The sequence below is a fragment of the Dipteris shenzhenensis genome, chromosome 2 (genome assembly GCF_047967505.1).
Source record: "Dipteris shenzhenensis isolate YYH24624 ecotype China chromosome 2, Dip_SZ_1.0, whole genome shotgun sequence".
Classification (NCBI taxonomy): Eukaryota; Viridiplantae; Streptophyta; class Polypodiopsida; order Gleicheniales; family Dipteridaceae; genus Dipteris; species Dipteris shenzhenensis.
Window position 1 is genome coordinate 2191074 of NC_141597.1, and position 13827 is coordinate 2204900.

The 13827-nt window shown below is 45.1% G+C and overlaps 1 pseudogene; it reads right to left on the reverse strand.

The window, feature by feature from the left end:
* LOC147904218 (aldehyde oxidase GLOX pseudogene) lies at nt 1-2635 on the reverse strand (annotated as a pseudogene).
* Nucleotides 2636-13827: the final 11192 nt, after the last annotated feature.

Genomic DNA, 13827 nt, shown 5'->3' on the forward strand with positions numbered 1-13827 from the left:
TCACAAAATTATCTATTATGACGCTAAAGCACATATATATATCTTTGAAAATGGGAATCAATTTGACACGTGAAAATTTCACATGTGGGAGTGAAGCGTGGCGAGGCCATAACATTGAATGTTGCTTGACCAGGTGCTACAAGCGAAATATTCCAGAACACAAGATTTCGTTTAATACATCATCCGTGTTGTCCACCTGTGGATGAACCAGCTTCGGCTGCATAGCGCCTGCCCCCGGAGTTATTGGATGGTTTGGAATGAATGAAAGAACATGCAGGTACTCTTCAGCCCATTAAAGACCTCACAGATCCGGCAATCTCCGCGTGTAAGACTTGTGTGATTTCCGAAGTTCAATCGCGCTCATGGATAGATCATTTGTATCCAACTGGCAGTGCTGGGAATCCCCTCGTTATCCACGAAGAGCATGTAATAAGAAGGCGGAGCTACCGTGGGCGAAGGAGGAGCCGTTGCATTTACAAGATACATACTGCTTCCAATGTTCGCCTGCCAATTTATGGCTAATCGAAGGAAACGCAAGCCTTGAGAAAAGGAGTGTGTTGTGAATGGAGAACTAACGAGGTTGAGCCCAAAATTGGCCGCAGGCGTAGCGTTTACGAAAATCGTAACAGTGAATTGCTGACTGTAGACGATCGTGGACGGAGCACTAACAATGCTCGGACGGTTTGCGTCGTTAGTGGAGTCGAGATAGTCAGGAGAAAATGCCTCAACTCTTAGTTCCGTAGGAAAGTCACCTGTGAAAGTGTAGAATTGATGAGTGTTGCTCCCTGCCACCAAGACTCTACCATCGGGAAGAAGGTTTGCAGTCGAGTGATAAACTCGTGGGATAGTTGTGCCAGATTGAACCACGAACCGATCCCCGTAAGGAGCGTCAGGCTGATAGAGCACCGGTTCTAACGCTGGATTGATGGCATTTCCCCAGCCTTGACAGCCGTTCTGAGCTCCATTGATGATCAATACTTCGCCGGTAGGAAGAAACACCATGTCTCCCATCGCCCTCCGTATGGGCATAGTGTCCATCTCCCATGCCGGATTTGCAGATGTGATGGTGATGCGGCCGCAGGTTTGAGATGCGTTCGGGAAAGGAGCAGGATATAAAAAGCAGTATAGCTGTGCACCTCCGCAAACAAGTACCTCCACGTTCCAATAGTCTTCGTCCCCGATGAGAGGAAGCATGACGGATGATCCCGCCGATGGATAATTGCGAGGCTCCCCAGGGATCGTAGGGAAAGTCTGCACCACAGTCTGCGTTTGGTAATTGTAGATGATGGAATCCCTGTTTGCAAAGATGTAGAGGTTTCCATCGGGTAGGAGGTGGACAAAAGGATAGTAGTTGTCGTTTTGCGCGTCGTCTGTTTGCTGCAAGAAGGGAAGCACTGTCGTGTTTGATCCATAAGCTGGAATGAACTCATACGTGAAGATGCTACGGCCGCCAATCACAATCTGTCGAGCGTCCGGCAAAAGTTGATTAGTTGCATACCATCGACCATTCTGCAAAAACTCGTCCGTTGACTCGACCCAATCGCAAGTTCCGTCGCTCGGACAAGGCGTGAACATCCTCACTTTAGCGAATCCGTCGTTGTCGCCTCCGGTTTGCACCAGCGTTCCATCTGCGAAGAACTGTCCCGAGCTACACCAAGTGTCGGAGTAGATGAACAGAGGACGGATGGAGTTAGGACCGGGCGTGAGCAGCACCGAGTGAGCTGTGCAGTCGTGAGTGAGGGTCAGATCATTGGGATTGTTTCGACAGACTCCGTTGGTGAGGTTGATCTCGGACGGTCCAATGTTCGTTCGGTCAAGCATGACCACTGTGCCATAATGGGTAACGGCAGTGTGCATGGAAGCAATCCCGGCATTTTCAACCAGCAACTCCCACCAGCCTTGCCCATCCACGGGAACCGCACCCTGGGAAAGCAGCAGCAACAGCAACACAGGGAAGCATGCTACAACAGAAGAGCCTCTCATTTCAAAAAGAGCCAGGAGATTGGAGACAAGAGGAGACTGCACTGGAACACAGGCTGGATTTCTGGAGTGCCGTGGCACCCCCTAGGATGGGAGAGTTGAGAGACGATTTGCAGGAGTGTGTTAGTGGAGTTCGAGGCTACAAGGGCCAGGCACAAGAAAGGTAAATCCGGAATCAGACTCAGGAAAACGTGCCGGGGGTAACAAGCTATTTGAGTTGAAACTTGAGGTGCAGGAGGTCGGTCTGAGGAGCTGCAGCAGAAAGATGGAAAGTGACTAGACCTTTTTTCACTGGAAGCAGCGATGTCTAATGCGTTCCTCACATTACCAGACCCAACTCAAGTGCATACAGCAAGCACGAAAGAGGAAGAGTAGGAGGTGATCATCGACCGCTAGCTCAAGTAGCTCGTCATATTCGAGCAGAGAAGCCACGAACACATTCTAGACAGGACGAGACGAGCGATTGGAGGAAGGGGCGAGCGAGTGAGAGAGAGACCGAATGTGCTGTCAAAATGTGGAGAGGAGGAGGCAAGGAACAAAGATCGAAGATGGCCGAGAAAAACGTTGATCTGTGCGCGCAGACAAATCCAATAAACGCAATCCAACAAGCACAAATACGAACACGATCGAGAAAACGGAAGGCGATGATGGAATACAAGGGCTCATGGGCTTTGATATATGAAGATCATGGTATGCAATTTGCAAGCAAAACCGAGGCTCAAGGGCATGCTGCTCTCGAGAACGTAGACTGCGTGACTGCGTAGCATGTTTTGTGTTGAAAAAACGTAATGTAGAGCTGGCGCGGAGGCAAAGGCAGAAAAGAAAAGCACAAAATAAAAGTCCCTCCTCTCTGGAAACCACGGAGTACCTCGCAAAAGTAAAAAGGAAAATTGTTTATGATTTAAACGAAGCAGGCTCACCCCACGCACCAGGGCGAGGCCAATGACTCACTTCACGTATTCCAAGAAATGTTATTATTAAGAGAGTGATTGTGGGTCGTTTAAGTAAGGTGGAAAGGAGGCCTTTGAGGCTGCCAGCTATCCCCGTGTCTTCTTTACTCATGGCATTTGATTTTTTATGAGGGTTTTTCTTTTTAACGAATAGAGCGGTTGGCCTCGGACCTTGCACCCAGACAGCCGTTGCGCAGACTTCCGCTCCGATGCGTACAGGAGCGTGGGCCCTATTCGCACCCCGCGCCACGCAACAATGGGCCCACACACCTGACTTTTGCCCATCCACGTATGCCCACTGCCCTTGGAACCACAAGATTCTCTGTGCCAACCGCGCGCCATTGCCTCCCAAAAATGGATTTTACTTTGCTAATCTTGTCTCCACTCCATTGGAGCACCCCCTCGCACCACACCCAGCCCCACGCTATAGAGTATGAGAGCTGCCTCGGCCGGACTAAATGCTAGCCCAAAGTCAATGAAATCTTGGATTCTAGCCTACGTCTCCCATGTCACATTACATGTGAGTCTGCATTTGAGCGCTCCATTATGTGAATCCTTGGCGTGGCAAATGAAACCAGATAAGTAGGCCTTACAAGTAAAATGAACTAGCAAGAGTCTGATAACGTTTTCATGTATATCAAAAACTTCAAACTTGCATATTGAGGAGCTAGGCATCGGGATGTATCAACCCAATGCTGAACTACCCAACTCAGCAACCCTACCAACCCTAGGAGTAACATGGAGAGCTCCTCTAAGGTGGGGAGGGGGGCTAGGGGTGTGTGTTTGGGGAAGGTATGTGTGTGTGTAATGTCAATACTAAAGGGGAAAACTACCTTCTTCCATCCTCTCTTCAAATAGGCCCCCCAATGTCCTCTAACTCACTTTCATAGCTTTACCATTAGCATCAATCCGACAAACTTCTTACAACACCACCCACTATGTTCGGACATGACAAACATAGTACAAGATTACCTTAAACTCTTAAATGCATATGAAACTAGAAGACTGTGTCTAATGCGTCAACCCTTAGATCAACTCACTAAGAAGACTTATCCTAGCTCTACTTAAGGGCATCAAACATACGTAGTTTTATATCACGCTTCCCAACACTAGCACACCAACCAATACTTAATTGCCGGTTGAGTTGTCGAGGAAGGAGTTGATAAAGTTGAAACATCTAAAAGGACCATAAGGCCTTGGTTCACAAACCCATCTCCATATTTTAGGCCATGCAAAATTTAAATGGAACATACACATGTGTGTGTACATATTTCAACAAAGTGGACATATAAAGAGGCTCACTACCTTTTACTTTCACCTTTTTCAAAGGCAAGAATCAAATACATATAACATTCGAAATAAGAACATAAGGAGAATGACAAACGGTGCAGCCAAAAGGAGGAATCCAATATACATAAAGGAGGTTCCAAGAAGACCAGTCTTTATCCTCAGCAACTTATGAAAATAACCACATGATATTATGATGGCATAACACCCTTACTACAATACAAGCAAGCTATGTCGAGAACATTGCAATTTAAAGGAAGCACGACCTTGATCTTCTTTACATTTGTAAGGAAGACCAGATGAGGTGCATTAATCTAGTATCTAGAAATAAAGTGTTACCATCAACTGTACCCTATATATTGACAAAGCAAATCTTAACCATACCATCAGTGATATCTAATATTATGTGAATGACCTTTAATAAGATGGCTTTAAGTGGTCCTCTTATGTGTACATGGAGCTATCTTTTTATGTTTGCATTAAAGAATTCTAAAAGATGCAACTTTACAATGAAAAAATATTATTGCTTTTTTGAAATTAAAGCTACAACACATTATCTCGTCACAAAATCCATAGCCTTATACATAGATATATTCTTAGTGTTGGAAAATAGGAGGGAATGAATCACTCAAACCTCCACCCAAGATCTCTCCCGCTCTTCTCTACACTCAACTCAGATAACTAATCACAGAGGCAATAAACATTCACTCAGAGTAACTTAAACGGAGAGAGAGAAAGAGTATATTCATCCACTGGAAGGTGGGCAGAAAACTGGTTCCAAGGGAGCAATACAAAACTCAGGGAAGTGCTGAGGAAAACTGATGGAACTCTCTCTGTCAAACTGAACCAGCTCTGAGTGCACATCATAGCCTAGGAAGGAGGCTTTCTGTCCTGCACAGGATGCTGGAATGTTTGAAGGAGTGGGCCTTTTATAGGCACTGCGCAGGCCCTTTAGGTTGGCCGACCAGCAAGGTCGGTACCCTGTCTGGTGGCCGACCAGAATGCCCTGGAAATCTGACCAAGGTTGGCCCTGGTCAGTGGCCCTGGTTGGGCCGACTAGGCCTGCCACAGGCCCCTATAAAAGGGTGCCTTGTGCAGCCAGTCCATGGGGTTGTAGATGCCTCCAAGGTAAGCACAAGGCCCCCCCTATTTCTCTGCTGTTGCAGGCAGCAACCAGCCTATGTGCTGTTGCTTGGGTCTCTCTCTTTCCCAGCCCTCCTACCTCTCACTGCCCCTTGTCCCCTCAAATCGGGGGCTCATAGGTGGGCACAGTGAGTCTCTAACACCCCCCCTCAATGTCACGATTGTGGGCCAATCCCCATGCGTTTGATGAGGTGCTCCATCTGTTCTCGAGGGAGTGCCTTCGTGAAGAGGTCGGACAAATTATCGACCGTCGGGCAGTAGATAAGCTCGATCACGTTGTCGATGATGAGCTCTCGAACAAAGTGGTAATGAACTTCGATGTGCTTGGTCTGCGCATGGTACACTAGATTCTTGGCAATGGCTATGCAACTCTGATTGTCGCACATCAGCACTGTTGCGTCCTCCTGACACACGTCCATGTCCTCCAGAATCCACCTCAACCACAGTGTCTTACAAGCTGTGCTGTACACGCGGCTCTGTACTCTGCCTCTGTAGATGAAAGGGCCACTGTGGGTTGCCTCTTACTCAGCCAAGAGATGGCACCAGATGCAAGTAAGAAACAATAGCCTGTTGTCGATCTTCTAGTGTCAGCATCACCCACCCAATCACTATCATAGAACCCGCCTAGTTTGATGCCTTTGGTGTAGGTGATCCCATAGGTGCAAGTACCCTTTAGATACCTCAGCACTTGTAAACCTGCATCCCAATGACTCTTCCTGGGAGAAGCAGAGAACTAGCATAATAGCCCAACTGCATAACAAATATCAGGTCGAGTATTGGTAAGGTAAATTTAGCAAACTTCCTACCAATCATTGGTACAATGGAGTATCGACCAGGTGAGTTGTGTCATGAACACTTAGCTTGAGCCCGACCTCCATGGGAGTTAATGCTGTCCTACAATCCTCCATCTGAAATCTCTTCAAAAGTTCTCTGCAATATTTCTCCTGTGAAATGAAGATCCTGTCTTTGGCCTACTTTACTTCAATCCCAAGGAAGTAATGTAATAACCCAAGGTCAATCATCTCAAACTTAGACATGAGTAGCTCCTTGACCTGTGAAATCTTCTTGACATGATCACCTCTCAAGATAAGATCATCAACATAGAGGATGAGTACCAGTCGCAATCCCTTCTCAATGAACAAGTAAAGGTTTGCCTCAGAAGGACTCTGACTTAGCCCTATCTTTTGAAAGAATACATCAATCCTTTGGTACCAAGCTCTGGGGGCCTGTTTCAGCCCGTATAATGCCTTCTTCAACCTGCAGACCTTTAGGGGACCCTGGATCTTGAAAGCCCGGTGGCTGCTCCATGTATACCTCCTCCTCTAGGGTTCCATTAAGGAATGCGGACCTCACATCCATTTGAAAAATAGGCCACTGGAATTGGGCAACAAGGGCAATCACTCAAACTTCCACCCAAGATCTCTCCCGCTCTTCTCTACACTCAACTCAGATAATTGATCACAGATGCAATAAACATTCACTCAGAGATAACTTAAACAGAGAGAGAGAAAGAGTATATTCATCCCCACTAGAAGGTGGGTAGAAAACTGGCTCCAAGAGAGCAATACAAAACTTAGGGAAGTGCCGAGGAAAACTGATGGAACTCTCTCTATCAAACTGAACCAGCTCTGAGTGCAAAGCACAGCCTAGGAAGGAGGCTTTCTGTCCTGCACTGGATGCTGGAATGTCTGAAGGAGTGGGCCTTTTATAGGCACTGACCAGGCCCTTTAGGTTGGCGGACCCATGGTGGCCGACCAGAATGCCCTGGAAATCTGACCAAGGTTGGCCCTGGTTGGTGCCCCTGGTTGGGCCGACTGGGCCTGCCACAGGCCCCTATAAAAGGGTGCCTTGTGCAGCCAGTCCATGGGGCTATAGACGCCTCCAAGGGAGGCACAAGGCCCCCCCTATTTCTCTGTTGTTGCAGGCAGCAACCAGCCTATGTGCTGGTTGCCTGGGTCTCTCTCTTTCCCAGCCCTCCTACCTCTTCAAATCGAGGGCTCACAGGTGGGCACAGTGAGTCTCTAACACTTAGGTCATCCCTCTTTCCAAAACCTCAAAGATTATGCATAACAAAGCCAACGTTGCCTTCTAGGGAATCCAAAATGTCAATCTTTTTCTCAAAGCTTGACTCATGAATAACAAAAGACCAAACATACCAATGTCAAAATCAATTATCCAAGACAAATTATAGCAATATGCTTCTTCTAAAACTCATGGTAAGCAATTTTCTCTCATGATATATTATGAATGAGATTTGAATTTAAGAAACGAACAATTACAAACATAGTACTAGTGCATGATGCTCTTATATGTTTTTTCCTTTTTTCATTTTCTTTCTTTACACTTAACACTTAACATGCCGCCTTTTACATTTTCTTTCTTTACACTTAACATGCCGCCTTTTATTATATTAAGAAAGAGAAAAGCAACAAAAATTTGGTCAAGTATAATGGGTAGACTTCCCATGGTCTATGCCTTATAGGCCAAAAATCTCAAAAACCCATAGCACTCAAATCTCTAAGTCACGACCCAATAAGGAATCCCATCGGCGCACACACACTTTTCTTTTCGATGAACACACACACACACACATAACCCTCCATGCCCTCCCCCACCCGACTTACTGTCTCTCCCCAGTCTAGGTTCCGAGGGTGTGTTGGTCACCTACAATCATGTCATTGTTCATGTAGCATACGACCTCAGGTCGTATTCCAATGAGTGGTATAGGCTAAATAATGGAAAGCAGATCTCATGTGCATGAGGGTGAGAAAGAGGGTTTGATCACAATGATGGATGGAGGCTCTTGACTCTATGGGACTTTAAGCATTTCGAAGGGGGTTGCAGGGTTCAGAAGGGGACATGATTTAGAGAGCTATCTATCATTTCCATGGTTTAGAGAGGATTGTAGGATTTAGGAGTTCAAGCTTGAGGAGTGTAGAGCTAGTCTCCTTGGCAACTTCAAGGGTTAAGGGTTGTTGAGGACAGACAAGGGAGGAGAAGGAGGGTCCTAGGATGGAGGAGGGAGGAGGAGGGAGGAGGAAGAGGAGGAGAAGAAGGAGGAGGTAGGAGGGAGGAGGGGGAGAGAGGAAGGAGGAGGAGAAGAGAGGAGGAGAGAGGAGGAGGAGGGAGTACAAGAGTAGGGAGTGCAAGGGTAAGGGCATGCTAGAACACGTTAGTGTAAGAGAGCATTGATGCAATGGACGTCAATCACATGAACACAGTAGTGAGCTTGAACATTGAACCCCAAAGAGTGGGAGATTCATTCCATTGAGAGATATCTGTACATGTTGGTCTCTACACAATCCATTGGTACCTCTAGGGTGGGGCCTCTTTTGTAGGAAACATTTTGGACAAGATTCCCTTCACTTTTTGGGGAGGCCTTTTCGACAAGACTCCCTTCACTTTTTGGGAGGACCTTTTGGGTTTCTACACAGTGGGGGAACCTTTTTGTTGGAAGTGGTAGCCTTCACCCCTCGTTTGAGTTAGTGGTTTGTTTCAAGGTGTAGCCTTGCGTGTCGACACGTGGCAATCTACATAAAGAAATTCCATAAGCATACATAAATACTTGAGGGCCTTGAATATAAGAGGCTTGTTTGAACCCCTCTCTCTCATCCCTCCTGAGACCTTTTCGGGAGAGAGAGATAGGCTAGACACGGCTATGGGACAAGCAGTGGGACCCCCGCACCCGACGTCACCTTTGGACACATGGCGTCCATGTAGGATGCCAACATGGTATCAGAGCAGGAGAATTTTAGTCACCTACAAATATATCGGTGTCGTCATTTGTAGTATAAGTGTAGCTTAGGACCTCGGGTTGTATTTCAAGTGTGGGAAGCAAATGTATTGCATGCTTGTGTGAAAGGAACGTTCATCAATATGGTTGGGGTAATGAAGGCTTTCGCCTCCATTGGGGGTTTTAAGGTTAAGAAGAAGTTTCAGGGTTCAGAAGAAGTTTCAAGGTTGGAAGGAGGTTTTAGGGTTCAGCAAGGGTTTCCAGGTTAGAAGAAAGTTTTAGGGTTAAGAAGATGGAGAGAAGATGATTCAAGGTTAGAAGGGGGATCCAGGGTTTAGAGTAGAGTACATGGTGGAAAACTCGTCTCCCTCATAAGTCTTGGAGGTCAAGGGTTGAGGAATTACTCTAAGAGGGTAAGGGTTTAGGGGAAGCATAGGAGTGGGAGAGAAAAAAGGGCATAGGGGTGGGGGAGAGAGAGAAAAAGAGGAGGAGGGGAGGAGGAGTTGCAAGGTGGAGGAGAGAAAGGGGATGGGAGGAGAAGAGGGAGAGGAGGAGTTGCAAGGTTGGAGGAGAGGGGAATAGGAGGGAAGGTTAGGACATGCTTTTGGACATGGAGTGCAAGGAAATATGGACACTTGATTTGTGTTTAGTATCCACCACAGTCGGACTGTTAGAACTAGTTGGATTAACATCAGATTACTGTCGGATTGCAAATGAGCTATCAAAATCTTTTCAATGACAGAGGACCTAGAAACACATTGAGAAATCCTATACAATTCAGAAATATGCTGTTGAATAGTGGCACACAGTTTCTTCCACAAATCTTCCACAGTCTGCTCATTTACTACTGTGAAATAAACTGACTCTGCAAGATGAAGTCTAATAGTAGATTTTGCTAATGCATCCAACTCATTCCAATCATCCTCAGACATATTTGCAGGCTTAGCTTCAATCCCTACCAAGGGTTTAATCTACTTCTTTTGAATAAGCATATCCCTTATTTGTTCTTTCCACAAAGAAAAGTTTGTCCCATCAAACTTTTTAATGCTAAAAAACTCCTTTTCAGACATGGAAGAGGATGCCATGATGTAAATGAAGCAAAAATCCCAAATGCTAGTGCCTACAAGAGAGAATCACACCAAATACCAGGTGCTCCAAATGTGTATGCCACAATAGACTGAAATATCACCAAAACTCAAAGCTCAAAGCATCAAAAGATGTACCTGACTCATGTGCATGTACTATGCATCCATATGAGCAAATCTGGCCCAAAAGAAAATGCCAACTACAATGGCAATCCAAAATGCCTATAGGTGCCAAATGGCTCAAGCATAAACACCATCCATGGGCATATGCATTAATAATATCTCATCCAAGAGAGCATAACACTATCAGTGCATCACCTGCAATGTGTCAAAGCTATCCCTCAGCATAAAATAGCATCCATGTGCAAAGCGTCCATAAAAATAGCATCCCACAAGGCAATTTGGGCCTATCAGCGCATCCAATAAGGATCGCAATGCATCCAAATGGCATATAAATCATCCACTGCAACCCAATGCACACCACGAATGAGCGCACACTGCTCAAACTACAAGCACAGTGATCTGCATAAGGTATGCTCAAATCATAGTCCCACGGTATTGACCGCTACTGAAAATAGAACCTGAGATGCCTCAAATCATGGGTGCCATTGCATAATCGACTCAGTAAGAAAATATGCAAATATCTCTCTTTTGTCGGAACTCCTAAATCCCAACTGATGAGTGAGAAATGGGAGTCAACACTTATCCACTGCCATGTGGCATCAATCTAAGGTTTTAAAACCTTAGAATGAAAAATGCATAACAGAGAGACGAAATCGAATACACAGAGATCTATAACTCTGAAAATCCTCCACCGAATCGCATAAGAACTGACAGGTAGGGGTTTTTGGGCGTCCCAAACGCAATGGGACAGATGGTTTTGGAAACTGTGGTCTCAATCACTGGGTCCAACACACGGACTGAAAAACGTTTTTGGAAACAGAGCTATTTGTAAACTTCACCGGAGTGCGAATGATGAGCAACATAGAAGTTTTAGGACCTCCTGAGTCCACCGGAACTGACAGATCTGCAAATAGTTGCTCCAAACTTGAGTTCCAACACCTGGGTAGAAAAACGCAGAAACTGACACAGTGAGTCAGAAATCCAATGAAATGATCCTAGATTCAAGAATGAAGGTGTTTCCAAGCTCCTGAAGTGAAGTGGACACCAAAAGCAAGCAATAGTTGCCTCTACAAGTCAATACGGAGTCTCTGTCATTAAACGGAATAGGGAAAAGCTCAAAAAACGACTTTTCCTTTGAAAACACTCAACATGCTCTCAAAACCACTTTGCAAAGCCAAAGTGACTTTTCCAAAGGTTCCTCCAAGGTCTCTACACACTCGGATGCAAGTAAAGTCACCCACAATGCTTCCCACAGAGCTTCTCCTTCCTCCCACGGAGTTGCTGAGCTTCAAGCATTCACGCACGCTCAGCTAGATCACTCGGGCTTTGATACCAGTTGAGAGTGCTCACAACAGAAGTAAGAACGGAAGAGGGAGAGAGAGAGACAGAGAGCCACACAGGTTTTGGTGGGTGCAAAACACCCTAATGTTCTTTTTCATTCATTTATATATGTGTTTGAGTATTGTACATAACCGGGGTAAAGGCACAGTGACCTTTAACCCCCACAATTCTAGTCACAGTCATTTTGCAAATGAACATGGAAATATGTTTCTTGCAAGCGAGGAATTGCATCAGACTAATACAGTGTACCTAGACACTGATTTCAATCCCAAAGAGGATTTCAGCTATCAAGTCGACGAAGTGGAACAGGATCCTTGGTACATCGACAGTGGTGCATCATCTCATATGACTAATCATCAAGAATGGTTCACAGAGATGAAACCATTAGGAGGTCAGAAAAATGTCATTTACACAGCAGACAATACACCGAATCCAGTTCAAGGGACAGGTGTTATCCCTATGAACAATTTCACTGGTACGAAAGGATTAGTCAAAGATGTGCTCTATGTTTCGAAGCTCAGCAAGAACCTTTTGTCAGTAGGTCAAATGACGAAACACAACTACAAAGTCATCTTCGACTGTGATGAATGCACTGTCAGAGACAAATCCCAAAGATGTCAGCTAGTAGCAAAAGGTGTCAAGGAAGGACATTTATACAGAATGCTAGCTACAATACTAGATAAGCATGCCATGTCAGCTCAAATGCAACAGATGCCACTATCTGCAAAATGGCACAAGAGATATGGTCATGTCAATTTTAAGTACTTGTTAGATCTCAGGAATCAGAATATGGCAATTAGGATTTTGAAGCTACAGTTTCTTGGAAAAGTTTGCAAAGCATGTTGTTTCGACAAACAAAAGCGAACCAACTTTGTCAGAAGTACCTCTCGTGCATGAGGTATTCTTGATTTGATTCACACAGATGTATGGGGTTATGCCCAGACCCGCAGCATCAATGGTTCACTTTACTACTTGACCTTCATCGACAACTATAGCAGATATTGTTGGGTCTACTTTCTGAAAGAGAAATCTGAAGTGTTTTTCAGATTTCAAGAATTCAAAGCCATGGTAGAAAACCAAACAGGCAGAAAGATCAAGGGCATGAGATCAGACAGAGGAGGTGAATACGTCTTCAGCATTCATGAACTTTTGCAAAAATCACGGCATACGAAGACAATTCACATGTGCAGATACTCCTCAGCAGAATGCAATAACTGAAAGGAAGAATGGGAATTTAGCAGATAGTGCTAGAGCAATGCTTAGTGAAAAGCATCTTTCGAATTAGTATTGGGCAAAAGCAATAGCTACAGCTAACTACTTGCTTAATTGGCTTCCTACTGAACCGATACAGGGTATGACTCCTTATGAAGCATTCACTGGACACAAGCCACGCATTGGGCATCTCCGCATATTTGGTTGCATAGCATATGCCCACATACATGATGATCATCGCAGAAAATTGGATGCAAAGTCACCCAAATGCATCATGGTTGGCTATAGTGAAGAAAGCAAAGCATATAAATTGTATTATCCCATCACTGCAAAGTCATTATCTCCAGAGATGTAATCTTTGATGAGGAATCAGAATGGAAAACCTCACCTACACAGGAGATAGAAGCATCGACTTCATAGTCATCTACAGAACAAGTTGATGGAGAAGAGCAAGAATTGACAGCAACACCCCAAGCAGAGCCATAGTAGCTCAAACGGTCTACTAGGGAAAGCAGACCACCAGCCAGATTGACATATGCTCAGAAAGGCAAAGCAATTCAGGTGGAAACCACCAACTATGCTCTTATGACTACCATCATTGCTACAGAAGAGCCAGTGTACTTCGAAGACACAGTAGACAAGCCAGAATGGCAAATTGCTATGAATGAAGAAATGGATGCTTTGTATAAGAATAATACTTGGGAATTATGCAACCTTCCACCAGGAAAGAAGGCCATAGCCAACAAATGGGTATACAAAGTGAAGTACAATCCAGATGGCAGTATTTAGAGATACAAAGCCAGATTAGTTGCAAAAGGATTTGCACAACAATACGGTCAAGACTATGATGAGACTTATGCTCCAGTGGCAAAGATGGATTCCATATGGTTCTTGATATCACTAGCGACACTCAATAAATGGAATGTGTATCAGCTCGATGTCAAGAATGCATTTCTCAATGGTTATCTAGATG